Raw genomic sequence first — 15,683 nt, 5'->3', positions numbered from 1 at the left:
GTCTCCCCCTTACTCTCACAGATATTCTGGAGCGCACAGCAATGGGAATATTGGTTTCGCTGAGGTCTATCCAAGTCAGTAAACTGCGCCAGCCAGTTTTAAATGTCCAAATGCACATTCTACCACCATTCTGCACTTGCTCAGCCTATAGTTGAACAGCTCTTGACTGCTGTCCAGGCTGCCTGTGTATGGCTTCATGAGCCATGGCATTAAAGGGTAGGCTGGGTCCCCAAGAATAACTATAGGTATTTCAACATCCCCAACGGTTATCTTCTGGTCTGGGAAGAAAGTCCCTTCCTGCAGCTTTTGAAACAGACCAGAGTTCCTGAAGATCCGAGCATCATATACCTTTCCCGGCCATCCCACGTTGATGTTGGTGAAACGTCCCTTGTGATCCACCAGTGCTTGCAGCAGCATTGAAAAGTACCCCTTTCGGTTTATGTACTCACTGGCTTGGTGCTCCGGTGCCAAGATAGGGATATGGGTTCCGTCAATTGCCCCACCACAGTTAGGGAATCCCACTGCAGCAAAGCCATCCACTATGACCTACACATTTCCCAGAGTCACTACCCTTGATATCAACAGCTCAGTGATTGCGTTGTCTATTTGGATCACAGCAGCCCCCACAGTAGATTTGCCCACTCCAAACTGATGCCCGACTGACCAGTAGCTGTCTGGCGTTCCAAGCTTCCACAGGGCTATCGCCACTCACTTCTCAACTGTGAGGGCTGCTTTCATCTTGGTATTCTAGCGCTTCAAGACAGGGGAAAGCAAGTCAAAGTTCCATGAAAGTGTCCTTACGCATGCGAAAGTTTCGCAGCCACTGGGAATCATCCCAGACCTGCAACACTATGCGATCCCACCAGTCTGTGCTTGTTTCCTGGGGCCAGAATCGGCGTTCTACAGCATGAACCTGCCCCATTAACACCATGATGTGCACATTGCCGGGGCCTGTACTTTATGAGAAGTCTATGTCCATGTCTATGTCCTCATCACTCTCGTCACCACGCTGCCGTCGTCTCCTCACCTGGTTTTGCTTTGGCAGGTTCTGGTTCTGCATATACTCCAGGATAATGCGTGTGGTGTTTACAGTGCTCATAATTGCCACGGTGATCTGAATGGGCTCCATGATCCCAGTGCTATGGCATCTGGGCTGAAAAAAGGCGCAAAATGATTGTCTGCTCTGATGGAGGGAGGGGCAACTGACGACATGGCTTACAGGGAATTAAAGTCCACAAAGGGGGTGGCTTTGCATCAAGGAGAAACACAAACTGTCACACAGAATGGTTCCCTCAAGGATTGAACTCAAAACCCTGGGTTTAAGCAGGCTGTTGATTTCGCAGAGGGAGGGACGGAGGAAGCAAAGGAATACAAACCAAATCCGGTCTATTTCTTGTTTTGATCCACTCCATCTATCTTTTACATCTTTAGGGTGGCAGCAGACGGTGCAGTTCGACTGCTAGCCACCGTCACCTCCTGGCTGCTCGCCAGAAGACGGTGCAGTAGGACTACTAGTCATCGTCATCTCCTGGGTGCTCGTCAGAAGATGGGAGTGACTCAGCCAGGTCATTCCCATGTCTGCCCAGGCGCCCCTGAGTGACCTCACCGAGGTCGGTTAAAAGAGCACCCAGCAGTATGAAGACGATGGCTACCAGTCGTAACGCACTGTCTGCTGCCAAAAGGCAATGAGCTGCTGCTGTGTAACAATGCAGTCCCACATCTGCCAGCACCCAGGAGACTTATGGTGACGGACAGCTGAGCAGGCTCCATGCTTGCTGTGGTATGGCGGCTGCTCAAAAGGCGCAAAACAATTGTCTGCTGTTTCTTTAATGGGGGTGGGGGGGAGAGGGCCTGATGACATGTACCCAGAATCACCCGCGACACTGTTTATGCCCCATCAGGCATTGGGATCTCAACCCAGAATTCCAATCGGTGGCGGAAACTGCAGGAACTGTGGGATAGCTACCCACAGTGCAACACTCCAGAAGTCGACGCTAGCCTCGGTACTGTGGACGCAGTCCTCCGACTTAATGCACTTAGAGCATTGTGTGTCCCCCCACAAAAAATAGATTGTATAAAAACGATGTCTGAAAAACTGACTTCTATAAATTCAACCTAATTTTGTAGTGCAGACATACCTTAAGTGTTTACTGCCTTGCTACACCAAAACAAGGGGGAAAAATCCACCTTTTTACTAAACCTCCAAAGGATATTTAAACTATCATGTCCCAGTCTGATTGCTCAGCAAGTCAGTTTAAGGCTTGTTCTCTACACGCACAATAACTCAAAGGTACGATGTTAAAATGACTTAGTTAAACTGGTTCAGCTTTGTTTGTGGATGCTCTCATGTCATGTAATCATACCTTTAGTTAAATCAGTGCAACTTTGTGTGAAGGCAAGCCCTAAATCTAACAGCACATAGGACAGGTTTATAAAATGTGAAAGCTTTCCCAATTTTGATTGAATACGTCCCACTTGAAACCTCCATTCTTTTTCCACTTTTCCTAAAATCACCAGAAAGGGAAAATGTTCTTGACAATGACTAAGATTAAGATTTTGTCACAGTTAATTTAAGTATAAGTCACAGACAGGTCGTGGGAAATAAACAAAAATTCACAGAAGCCTACAACCTGCTTGTGGACTTTTACTAAAAAAATAACGGGGAGGGGGAGGGGAGGAGAAGGGACAGGGGGACAAATGAAGTCTGAGCCCTATGGGGTGGTGAGATGGGGGGAATGAGAGCCAGACTCCTGCTGGGGGTGGGGTAGGGAAGGTTGACACAGTGGATGACAGCTCCAAGGCCCCTGCCACCCATATTGGCTGAGAGCCACGGGGCCAGCAGCTCAGAGTTCTGGGGGTCCTGCTAGCTGACAGCTCCGGTCCCAGCTGAAGATGTCACGGAGGTCTCTGAAAGTCATGGAATCCATGACTTCTGTGACCTTCATGACAAAATCTTATCCTTAACAATGACTGATTTTTGTTTCTCTTTCCACTTTGGTAAAGATTGAGGGCTAGGAATCGAGAGTGTTGTACAGAAAAATTGGGGTTGCTGTAGTTCAAATCTAACATTTAACAGGTTAGTTATATAAAATCTTAAATCTTGTATTTTAAGATACCTATGCCTGAAATGGCAAAAGTATTACCTGCTTGTGGACATTTGTTGTTGTACCCATACCAGAAAGTTAATTTTCATAGATGTTCCATGTTTTAACAATTTCCATGGCAGGAGAAACCTTTTAGATAACAATGTCTGTGTACAACCATTTAAGACTATCAATGGGAAGAAAGGAAAGAATTAGTAACATAAATAAATAGATTTGAACACACACTTTTGTACTCTTTTTATCCACTCTACTTAATATTTAGAATCTCTGGGTGGTTAAAACATTTTTTAATACCTTTATATCCTTAAGTCTTTGTAAATATTAAATGCTACCTGATTCCTGTTATTTCAAATAACTACAGCATCACAGTCCTTCGGTAATCCTAATTAGAGCAACACATTTACAGTACAGATTAACCAAGTAGCTGACTTCGCTTAAACCTCCACAAGGCAGAGCCAAATAAACCAACCCTTTTTATAGTGCTATCAGTATTGAAGATATTTACTGTAGGGCATTAAATAGCAGTAGATACGTATAATCATTGTGTTACTTTATTTATAACAGTCAGCTTAACAACTGGTTTAACAAATGTCTTTCACCAGACAAAGTAAAAACTACCTAGTTCAAGGACAGTATACCAAAGTATGGCTACCATAGAGTTCTTAGCATACAAAAATCTCTTTTGTGGGTGTTTCAAGACGGCTCTCTCCCTACACAACCAACTGTTCATTTTATGGGAGAAGTTAACTATTCTCCATAACTAAAGCACCTCTTCCCAGGTGTTTGCTTTTTATTTAGTCTTCCAGTTTCCTGCAACCTACCACTCTCTTCCTCCATGAGCCAACTTGTGTTCTTTCTCCAGTTCCATCTACTGCTTTGGAAGGTAATGAAACAAATTATACTGATTGGGAAGATTAAAATGAGCAGAGTAGCAGCCCTTTACAAAGATCAAAATGGCACGTCACAAAGTATGAAATGTGGCTTTAACAAACAGCATGTAGAAGCTGTGATACGTTATTGAAAGATGCGAGTTCACTGTATGAAAGAAAAAGTGTGTGTCTGGAACTGGGGAGAGGAGGGAAATCATACAACTGTACTAGCCAAGAAAATAAAATGCATGACTGTAAGCTGTTTGCAGCCAACACTATATACCAAATAGAAGTGCTTGAAAACACATCGAAGGGCACAGTGTTTACAATTGGTGATACATAAGGACATACAAAAGTCTATGGCTTTTTGGTGGATGTTAATTTCTATAGCACTTCTACAAGTGTCTTTTTCTCCCATCATTGTTATAAGCACAAAAATGGATAATGAGAACAACGGTTAATTAGATTCAGACCCCACAGCAAGCATTAGATGACAGATTCAAGACATACTCCTTTCAACTTTCCAGGAAGAGTTAAGAAGTTACACAGTGTATATCTATACATCAGAAAGCTCTTTTGCATTTCACAAAAACTTTTTATGCTGCAGTCACTTATTTTCCACCCATTAAAAAAACAAAATTACTCTAGCTCAATGGTTCCCAAACTATGGCCCATGCAGCTTATCCTCATCTCAAACTAAAATTAAGAGAGACAGAAAAATCTCTACATACTTTTCTAATACTGTAGATTTTTCATGAAACAATTATAATTTCTACAGGGATCTTATGGAGTTATAAATAAGAGAGAAAGGAATCCATGAGAATCTTTAGTGTTCATAGTTTGGCCTGTTTTAATAAAGAAACCCCGCTGTAGGTAGAAACAAACTGGACATAAAACAGAATTCAGCTTACTCAGATTCATCTTTATTTTTAAACCTGATTGGAACCTTCAATCTCAAGGCTATTTAGAAATATATATTTTTTTAAAATCTGAAATGTCATCTAGTTAATTATTTGATCAATATATTACTACTGATTAGGACTAAATATTTCCTTGCTGTGTGTCAGCACAGCTTCTGTTTTAGGCAGGTAAATAGTTTCTGCTATATATTGTAACTTGTTTTTTGTATCCAAATGCCACTTATGCAAGTCTCCAGTAAGATAACACCACATAGCAAAGAAAGTGTGTGTACTTAATGCCGACATAAACAAGATAAGTCCACACTGCTCCTAATTAAATAATTGATTGTGTCAGTCACAATGCTGATTTTAGAAACTGTTTTAATAGATTTTTTTCACTTATTAACTATTGAATCAATGTTTACACAGAAACATTTAATGACTTTTTCTTTCATCTTCTCCATCTATCAGTGTTTAATTTTATGTATTTTTCCATATACTCTCTGGCTCATAACTTATCCAAGTTTCTTCCAAATAAGAAATATTCAAGTGCCAAATTTAAAAATGTTGACACATTTACATTCTTTCACTTTAAAATGTTACTAAAGAACTTTAAAAAGAAAACTGTCAGTCTTCCTGATCATATGGAGCTAAGATTCACAGAACAGGGCAGAGGGTTCTATTTCTGATTATCATTAATTCACCACTGACTCGATCTTGTGCCTGTTGATTTTAACAGTGCAAACTCAACTGGGCAACTCACAACTATAATGTACTTCAGTTTTTCCTTAGGTAAAATTAAGATGAAAGTAGCCCTCTTTCCCTGAAGACTTCCTGACATCAAAAAAGGACATTAAACATTGCACACTTTTGATAGGACAGGTGAAAGACATCACAGAGCACCCAATGATCAACTCCAATAAGACCAGCAAATAAAAGGTAATAATTGGAGATATACCAATCTCCTAGAACTGGAAGGGACCTTGAAAGGTCATCGAGTCCAGCCCCCCGCCTTCACTAGCAGGACCAATTTTTGCCCCAGATCCCTAAGCGGCCCCCTCAAGGATTGAACTCACAACCCTGGGTTTAGCAGGCCAATGCTCAAACCACTGAGCTATCCCTCCCCCCAGGACAGAGAAATGTGTATGACTCTCAGTACCTAAGCAGTCTTAAGTTTACTCTTGGGGGAATTCTGTGCCACTGCACAAGTGAAGAGAGAATGTCCCCCTCAGATTTTACTCTTTTCCTGCAGAATAATTGATTTACACACCCCTTCTGCGCAGTGGTCCTGAGCATGCACATCAAGAGCAGCAAAGGGAGACATAAATCACCTGCTTGGGGGGTGAGGGAGGGCTGGACAAGTGTGCGATACTTTGTCCCTCTCACTTGCTATCAAGTTGCGCTTGGAATAGCAGGTCTGGAGATGTCCCACCCGGTGGCTCCTACCCTACACCAGGCTCAAGCTGCTAGTCCTAGCTGGGCTGAAGGAGAGACTGGGCTTCCTCTTCCCCTTCATGGGCTGCCCCCAGGCTGGGTCATACCCACCGCAAGGAACCTCCCTTGGATGCAGAAAGCGCCGCATACACACACATCTCACTTCCTGCCGCCCTCACTCCCCCAGCCACAGGAGGAGGGAATCACTGTGTGGGGAGCTGTTCCCCCCCCCTGCCCAATCTCCATACATCCAGACCTTTTCCCCCCCATCAACTCCCACCCTCCTACATCTGGAGCTTTACCCTTGCACTCAACCACCTCATCCCACCCAGACTGTACAGTGACGGGCTGAAGCTCAGGCTCTAGGGCCCTGCACAGTGGGAAGGTCCCAAAGCCATACAGATGTACTAATACGCCTAGTAAGGAATCTATATGTCAAACCACATTTCCTGAATCTTTTCTGTTATCTGTATTGTTATAGACATAATTGCTGATAGGTATTTTGAAATAAATTACCAAAATACCTGAAAATGACATGGTTATATTGTGTTATTTTGAAAATAAAATATGTAGAATTTTAAAATATTGTGCACATAATTTAATTTTTTGGCACGGAATTCCCTCGGGAGTAAAAGTTATATTTAGTGTGTACAGAACGACACACTACAACCTTGTGTATTTTTATATATACACAGACAACATACATGTAATAGCAGTGTCCATCTTAAGAGCTCAATTATGAAGCTAACAGAGTTTCAGTATTATGTAAGTATTAAAAAATAACTTGCATGTTATGAAGATGTTCTAGTACACAGTGTATTCTTTGGAAATTAAGGCCCCAGTCATTAAAGACGCTGTCCGATTATTAAAAAACTGGAAAAGATTAAAAACCTGTTTTTAATTAAAAGATTCCAACTTGTGGAACTCCTTACCTGAGGAGGTTGTGAAGGCTAGGACTATAACAATGTTTAAAAGGGGACTGGATAAATTCACGGTGGCTAAGTCCATAAATGGCTATTAGCTAGGATGGGTAAGAATGGTGTCCCTAGCCTCTGTTCGTCAGAGGATGGAGATGGATGGCAGGAGAGAGATCACTTGATCATTGCCTGTTAGGTTCACTCCCTCAGGGGCACCTGGCATTGGCCACTGTCGGTAGACAGATACTGGGCTAGATGGACCTTTGGTCTGACCCGGTATGGCCTTTCTTATGTTCTTATGTTCTTAAAAATCAATTTATAAAGTTAGGCAAAATTTCTTCAAATTTGAATTACCCTGAAAATATTTTATCTGATAGGGAATGTAAAGAAAAATCAACTATTTCTCTATTTGTGTGGCCTAGAAAAGGTGTTCTTTGTGCAAACTCAATAGCTACAAACTAAAATCTAACTACAAAAATTGCTCTACTAAAAGCTTTCCAGTAGAAGAAACTGAATTCATTGAAACTGTTAAAAGCAGACGTGTTACATTCAAGATAGGGGAAGAGTATTCAATGAACGTCAATGGATACAGTTGCTAATGAAAAAAATATTTTCTCCTTCAGAATATTACGAACAAAAATTAAGTAGTATTCTAAAGTTGACAGTGCCCTTTCAGAGGTATCTACAAGTCTAACCAAGTCATTTTAAATGTAGGTTAGTCTACAAAACAAGAAACTTCTTCTTACTTGGAATAAAATAAAGTGGTGGATCTGGCGCCAAGTTCCAACCTCTAAAGAGTGTGTATGTTAAAAGATTAAAACTTCCTTGCCCTTATGTATATGATGAGAGCCAAAGCACTTCAAGGTCTTTGCAAATGCTAGATTACTAATATGATCATCTAAATAAAGTCAATTTTAGTCAGATATACTGATTAAGATCCAGGTCTAAATATTGAAAAAATGAATCCTCAGAAAACTGAGGCAGTTTCCATATCAATCAAGAGAGACAGAACAATAGTAGATTTACATTAAGACTGGAAATAGACTAAGGGCTCCGAGCCAGTGGTCTCTCTATGCTGGTCGATACACAGAAAGGATTGTGTTAGCACCACGGAAAGAATAAATTATCGCTGCTTTTACAATAAGCTCTTCAAGAATGTAATAAAGAGTTCAGTGTGTGCTCCTCACTCAGGAATCCAAAACTTTTCAGTTAAGGTCTGGCTTGCAGTAAAGATAACAGCTGAAAACTAACCATCTTGACCTGGGTAAACTTAATCAGAATTTGCCTTATGTTGCACACTAGAAAGCAGGTAAAAGGAAAAATGTGATGTTATTTTGCTGGTATTTTGCAACAATTACATTATATTTTCTAGTAGCAATAGTTTGATTCAGAGACCTGGCATTGGTATTCATAATAATTTGAAATTTAGCGATAGGTTGACTTGAAATTAAAATAAAGATTATTTCATTTTTAAGTCTCTAAGGGAACATCACAACCTTATTAATATGAGGACATACCTGCTTTCAGAGGCATATTTTTAAGTCTCCCTTAATTACAGGGAATTAAGTATTTATGTCACAGAAAAGTATTCCCAGAACTTTTCATGCCCAATGTATTTTTTGTAGTTGACTAAGTTTTCAAAGTTCATGAATCAAAAGGTCACTAAATAATGGTTGTATTAGAGCTAGGGTTCCAGTTCTGAACTTAAAACAAATGCATATTTTTGTTTAGATACAATATACTTCATCCAGAAGAATCCCAAAATATTTTTCAAACAATGCATATACAGACAACCATATACTATAAGAACACACAGTATAACTGAAATGCAGTGACTCTACAAATTGGTGGGAGTTGCAAGTGGGGGAAAAAAGAGCATTGCCAAGGCCAATGGGACAAATTCTCTTATGAAAAGGGCACTGGAATTTTTACTGTCTACACATTGCAGACAGGATTTTGGTTTTAAAGGTCTCATCAAAACTTTTCCAAAAAATAAATAAAAAAAGATTGGTATTAGTATTGACAGACCCCCACACAGTCAACAGAATACAAAATGTTACCCCCTCCAAAAAACAACAAAACCCCAAACCACTTTAAAATGTCCTACCAAAATATTCTGCTTGACTTTGTTGCAAAGCTGGTTTCAACTTAACCTCAAAGAAGGACATAGTGTGTGATCAAGGACTGTGGCAGGAAACATATTTGTATAGACAGAGTTATCTTTATTCTCGCTAAAAAAGTGTGTACATTATGAGTTACTGTTCCAAATAATTCCAACAGTCAATTCTTTGAAAATAGTGACAGGGTATAATGCTTTAGTACAATTAATTGCTGAGCATGACAGGAAATAAGATATTTTAATATTACTTTAAAGATGAAAACTACTTGAAATATGCATATCTACAGATACACTAGAAGTTATAATTATTCAGATTCATTGCCAAGGTACTGCCTAACTGCAGCCCAGGCCAACTTTTTGAAAAAGAAAATCTTGTTGCAACAATCCTGAACCTACAAGTGAGTGATCTACTTGTAATAGCTTGTTTCAAGAAACTTTAAGATGATCAATACAAGGGATCTTCTAATAGAATCTTGTAATTAAAAATTGCAGGTTAAAATACAATGGAAAATTTTCACTACACTTTCCCCCTACCTTATTGGAAGGACAGAACTGGCAGGAGACCTTTCAACTCTGTATTATGAAATATCAGACTAATATGACCCAATCTAGTGACAAGAGATCACAATGAAATGCAATGATCCCACAAACTGCAAGACTTGGGACACAGTGAGACAAAGTCTTGGAAGGGAAGAGAGCATACCAGCTAGCTATTTTTCCAACAGGCACAAAAATCAATATAATTTTAGGTTTCAAGAAATGCAACCATTTTTCCTGTTATTCATATGTATCCCTTTTCACACATGTCCTTTCTGCCTTTTACTTGAGGAGTCTGGAAGGCAGGGGTAAGAAAAAAAAAATTCTGATAAAGACACTGGACATTATATAAACTACCACTATTTTTTGATTTTTAGCACATAAATCCAAAGATATTTTATTGGTTTAAAATACAGAAAGGATGGTCCAACGATTAGGGGACTACTCTGGAACTCAGGAAACCTGGATTCAATTCCATGCTCCACCACAGACTTAACACATGATCTTGGACCAATATCTGTGTGCCTCATGCCCCCCCCCCCATCTGTAAAATAGGGATAACAGCACTTTGCTACCTCACAGAGTGTTGCATGGACAAATACATTAAAAGATTGTGAAGCACTCTGATACTGCAGACTTATGTAAATACCTAAGATTAGAACTACGAGGTCGTGTATCTGTAAATTTAGTTGTTTTCTGTGTCAATGTTAATACTTAGGCTTTGGGCAAAGCTTGCAATGACTTCTGATACAAGTAAAATCTAAATGCCATAGAAAGAAAAGGATTTTAAAACACAAAGAAACTGGCTGGAAATTGGAAAATTCTAGTTCTTTTTAAAAATACAACATACATTCAGAGATAGGAGTCTCAACAGCAAGCTTAAAAACAAAAGATAAACCTATCTTCAGTGTTAAAACCATCCAGGAATAAGAAGTCAGCTAGCAGACAAAGAATAGTTATAAACAGGAAATAAATTCTGAGTCTGAGCTAAATACACCTGCCAGTTATGTACCACCCAGGGGCTAGTTGAAAAGATTATAGCTATACTCACTTCATAAAGTGCCTGCTGCAAATGGTTATGAAGGAAAGTTGCCATACTGCATACTGTGAAACAAGGGTCCCTGGAGGCCCCCCATCCCAAGCACCAGCACTACACACTAAAGTAACAGCACTGGCCTTTTGTTAGAAGCTAATAATAGGATAACACTGGAAAGCAGTCACAGTAGGATACCCACCTTCACGGCTGCCCCTAGCAGGAGGGGTACTGGGCAGGGGTAAAACACGGCCCTTACTAGCCATAGATCAGATGGCAGGACCGACCTACCCAGAGGAGAGAGGGTGAGGGAGGTGTTCAGTCTCTATTTGCTGATCACTCCAGTCAAGGGGAACAAGTAGAAGGCTACGTGGCATTTGCAGGCAGCAGCGCCGGCTGCTGGAGAGGGGGGGGGGGGGCGAGAGAGGAGGGAAGAGAGGGACTCCAGTCTCTGAACCCCCCCCCCAAATAAACAAACGGAAAGTAGCAGGGGGAAAATATTGGGGACTCGCTGGAGATAGCCTGAAGGGGAGGCAACAGGAAGGCTGGCTATGTTCCAGCTGGCTCCGTATGGCACACACTGGGAAGGAGATGGGGGTGGGCTCATGGGAGTAAACTCCCTTCTCAAAAGGGGGAACCTCGCTATGGTCTCAGTCCAGCACCCCATCTGCCTGTCCCACGGAAAAGGGGGAAGGAATCTTATATCCGCAACGGGACAGAAATGTAACCGCCTTCCCTGAGCGCTCCCTACACTCCTGCACCCCATCTCCCGCGGTACACGCCCTACCCCCCCATCCCGGTGCCCCCTGCATACTTCTGCCCCCATTCCCCCACGGTGCGCTCCCTGTTCCCCCGCCCCCTTCTGCCCCCCATTTCCCCACGGTGGGCTCCCTGTCCACCGCCCCCTTTTCCCCCATTCCCCCACAGTGCGCTCCTGTCCCCCCCCTTCTGCCCCCATTCCCACGGTGCGCTCCTGTTCCCCGCCCCTTCTGCCCCCATTCCCACGGTGCGCTCCTGCCCCATTCCCGCCCCTTTGCCCCATTCCCCACGGTGCGCTCCTGTCCACCGCCCCCTTTTCCCCATTCCCCACGGTGCGCTCCTGTCCCCCTTTTCCCCATTCCCCACGGTGCGCTCCTGTCCCCGCCCCTTCTGCCCCCATTCCCCACGGTGCGCTCCTGCCCCATTCCCGCCCCTTCTGCCCCCATTCCCCACGGTGCGCTCCTGCCCCATTCCCGCCCCTTCTGCCCCCATTCCCACGGTGCGCTCCTGTCCCCACCCCTTCTGCCCCCATTCCCCACGGTGCGCTCCTGTCCCCCCCCTTCTGCCCCCATTCCCCACGGTGCGCTCCTGTCCCCGCCCCCTGCCCCCATTCCCCACGGTGCGCTCCTGTCCCCGCACCCTTCTGCCCCCATTCCCCGCGGTGCCTCCTGTCCCCCGCACCCTTCTGCCCCCATTCCCCGCGGTGCGCTCCTGCCCCCCCCCTTCTGCCCCCATTCCCCACGGTGCGCTCCTGTCCCCACCCCCTTCTGTCCCCATTCCCCACGGTGCGCTCCTGTCCCCACCCCCTTCTGCCCCCATTCCCCACGGTGCGCTCCTGTCCCCGCCCCTTCTGCCCCCATTCCCCCACGGTGCGCCCCCGTTGCCCCCATTCCCCCGCGGTGCGCTCCCTGCCCCCACCTCCCGCGTTGCGCCCCCTTGCACCCTACGAGCCACCCAGTAAGCGCCCCACCCCCGTCCCCGGCAGGCCCCATGGCGCCCCCCGGCTCCTGGCACCGCACGCACCGCCCCGGCTGGGGAGCGCCCGCTCTGCCCCAGCGCCCGGGTTTCCGCTGTGCCCGGCAGCGAGTCCCTCCGGCTGGGGTAACACCACTCACCGAGCGGAGCGGAACGGGGCGCGACGCGACGCGACGCGAGCGGAACCACTGCCCAACCTCAGCGCTGCCAAGCGCCCCAGACGCCGCCAGACGGCTCCGCCATGATGGAATGCGGGCACTGCGCGTGCGCAGCTAGTACAGGCGTGATAACCAGAAAGAGGGGCGGCCGGGCGGGACAACCAATGTAATGACACCAGCGTCCCAGTTTGAACCGTTCAATCCGGCAAAAAGGACTCGGGAGGGGAAATTCCAAATGAGAACAATTTCTGGTACCCTTTCTGGTACCCATTAGTTCAAATAGGATTATAATAAAAAAAGCCCTGAGATTATAATGGGACTTGCATCCGATGAAGTGGGTATTCACCCACGAAAGCTCATGCTGCAAAACGTCTGTTAGTCTATAAGGTGCCACAGGATTCTTTGCTGCTTTTACAGATCCAGACTAACAGGGCTACCCCTCTGATATAATGGGAAGGTAGATGGAAGTATAATCAGAGACTGTGATTATACATAATTATAAATTACAAAACTAAAAGCAACACTAAAATAAGATTACTGAAGGATAGAGGAAGCAGTGGGTCTATAAGACCCAGTTGACATATTGTTATTCATTATTTGTATAACTACCACAGTGCAGTAGGCATAGGGTTGCCAACTTTCTACTCACACAAAACTGAACACCCTTGCCCCGCCCCCTGCTCAACCTCTCCTCCGTGGCCCTGCCCCCACTCACTCTCTCCCCCTCTTTCTGTTGCTCGTTCTCCCCACCCTCACTCACTCGCTCATTTTCAGCTGGCTGCCTCAAGAAGTGGGGGTGTAGGAGGGGGTGAGGGCTAGCCTCTGGCTGGGGCCAGGGATGAGGGATTTGGGGTGCAGTAGACTCTGGGCTGAGGGGTGGAACCGAGGGGTTTGGAGTATAGGAGGGGGCTCTGGGCTGAGGCAGGGGGTTGAGTTGTGGGAGGAGGTACAGGCTCTGGGCTGGGGGTGCGGGGTCCAGGGTGGGGCCAGAAATGAGGGGTTCAGGATGCAGGAGGGGGCTCCAGGCTGGGGCAGGGGGTTGGGAGCCAGGAAGGGGTCAGGGGTGCAGGCTCCAGGCAGCGCTTACGTCAAGCAGCTCTTGGAAGCAGCAGCATGTTCCCCCTCTGGCTCCTATGCAGAGGCTCTGTCAGGTGGCTCTGCACACAGCCTCATCTGCAGGTGCCGCCCCTGCAGCTCCCATTGGCCATGGTTCCCAGCCAATGGGAGCTGTGGGGGCAGTGCTTGGGGCGGGGGCAGTGTGCGGAGCCCCCTGGCTGCCCCTACATGTAGGAGCCAGAGGCAGGACATGCAGGCTGCTTCTCGGGAGTCGAGCGCCACAGAGACTAGCAGGGAGCCTGCCAGCCCTGCTGCATGGTGATGCCAACCAGACAGTCAACGGCCCAGTCAGCAGTGCTGAGCAGAGCCGCCAGGATCCACACCCGGACACCTGGTCATCCTAAGTAGGCACTTTATAGACAAATGAAGGCAGGATGCCAGCCCCGAAGAATATACAAAGGAAGCACCAGAGATTATTCTGCAAACTGCTCTGCAAGCGTGGGCCCCTATGCCCATGTGGAGCCCAATATGTGGTTAAAATTGGCCCCCCATGCGAGTCTTTCCATGTGGAGTTGGTTAGGACATAGTGGTCTAAAGCCCAATTCTGCAAATACTCAGGTGGGAGTCTAGCCTTAAAGACTATGAATCCATGAGTAGTCATGCAGAACTCTACTATACATGTGCTTAGGTAGGTGTACTGTAGAAGCAATAGATGAATAAGACTGCAGTTCCTAAGAAGGCAGGGGAGCTCGAGTATAGTCTTTCTTTAATACAATGGGGAGAAAGTGAAGAGTATGAAAATTGGAGCTGACCTTGACAACATGTAATTTAACCACCTATCTTTGACAACTTACTCACCTGAGGAAAGAAAACACTTTCCTTTTGTCACTTACCTGGCAGGACAATTTACAGTTCTCTTCCTTCTTTACTACTCTTGTGAGATGTTTGACTTTTTATTAGGACTAGTTAACAGTGACACTGTAAGAAAAAAAAGAGCTAGGACTCTATGATATTGCATTTCATACTTTGCTAGGAGATACTATCACTGAGGGCTAGTCTACACTAGAATTGCTACAGAGGTGCAACTGTGTGACTTTTTCACACCCCTGAGTGACATAAGTTATATCGACATAAGTGCTAGTGTGTACAAGCCCTGAGAGACATAATTCCAGAAGGTGGAGGAGGTTAGGTAGTCAAATTCCCAACTCGCCTGAGGTTCTGCCAGACAGCACTCCCTAAATTCAGGTGGATGTAAAATATATACATAATCTGGCACTGATTATAGACTCTAACCACTGAGCGACAGAGAACATATCAGTTCTTTTCTGCCTGTCACAGATGATCAAGATGATGAACAGGGATGGGATTCAGAATATTTTATCTTCTCCACCACTCACATGGATATGTGGGTTCCATATAGCACATAAAAAAGTTAAAAGAGTTTAACATTGTAAAGCTCCCTAACAGGAATAAGTATAAAAGGACTCATTAGTATTACATTCATTTTACAATTGGGTAAACTGAGGCAAAGAGAAGTGCTATGACTTGTCCAAGTCACACAGTAAGACAGTGAGGAAGTTATTAATAGAACCCAGGTATTCTGACTGCCAGACCCATGTTCTAATTATACTCCATCCTCATTCAGTGGGAGCTTCGATGAAGCCCACCAGTGATTTGTCCCCAGGGTTGTCCTGTTAGGAAAAACTATACAGGAAGTTCTCTTCTGAAAGTCATTTTTGGAAGGAAAATATTCAGCATCTCATCTACTCCACAAACACGCAGCAATGATTTTTGCTCTCTCCTACTTACTTCCCCTTGACAAC

The 15,683-nt window shown here is 44.7% G+C and overlaps 1 protein-coding gene across 4 annotated transcripts in view; it reads right to left on the bottom strand.

The window, feature by feature from the left end:
* The window catches only part of LOC120372002 (fibronectin type-III domain-containing protein 3a-like), an 83,452-nt gene extending 70,558 nt beyond the window's left edge, over positions 1-12,894 (bottom strand). For 3 of the 4 annotated variants that reach the window (XM_039488627.1, XM_039488626.1, XM_039488629.1), the window contains exon 1: positions 12,787-12,894. The gene's annotated coding sequence lies outside the window, so the exon portion shown is untranslated. Of the gene's footprint in view, positions 1-12,694; positions 12,758-12,786 lie in introns of those variants that run through there. The other variant, XM_039488628.1, reaches the window with a different exon arrangement.
* Positions 12,895-15,683: the final 2,789 nt, after the last annotated feature.

The sequence above is a fragment of the Mauremys reevesii genome, linkage group 9 (genome assembly GCF_016161935.1).
Source record: "Mauremys reevesii isolate NIE-2019 linkage group 9, ASM1616193v1, whole genome shotgun sequence".
NCBI lineage: Eukaryota > Metazoa > Chordata > Testudines > Geoemydidae > Mauremys > Mauremys reevesii.
Note: the sequence above shows the minus strand (reverse complement) of the source record. Positions and strands in the feature narration are given on the sequence as shown.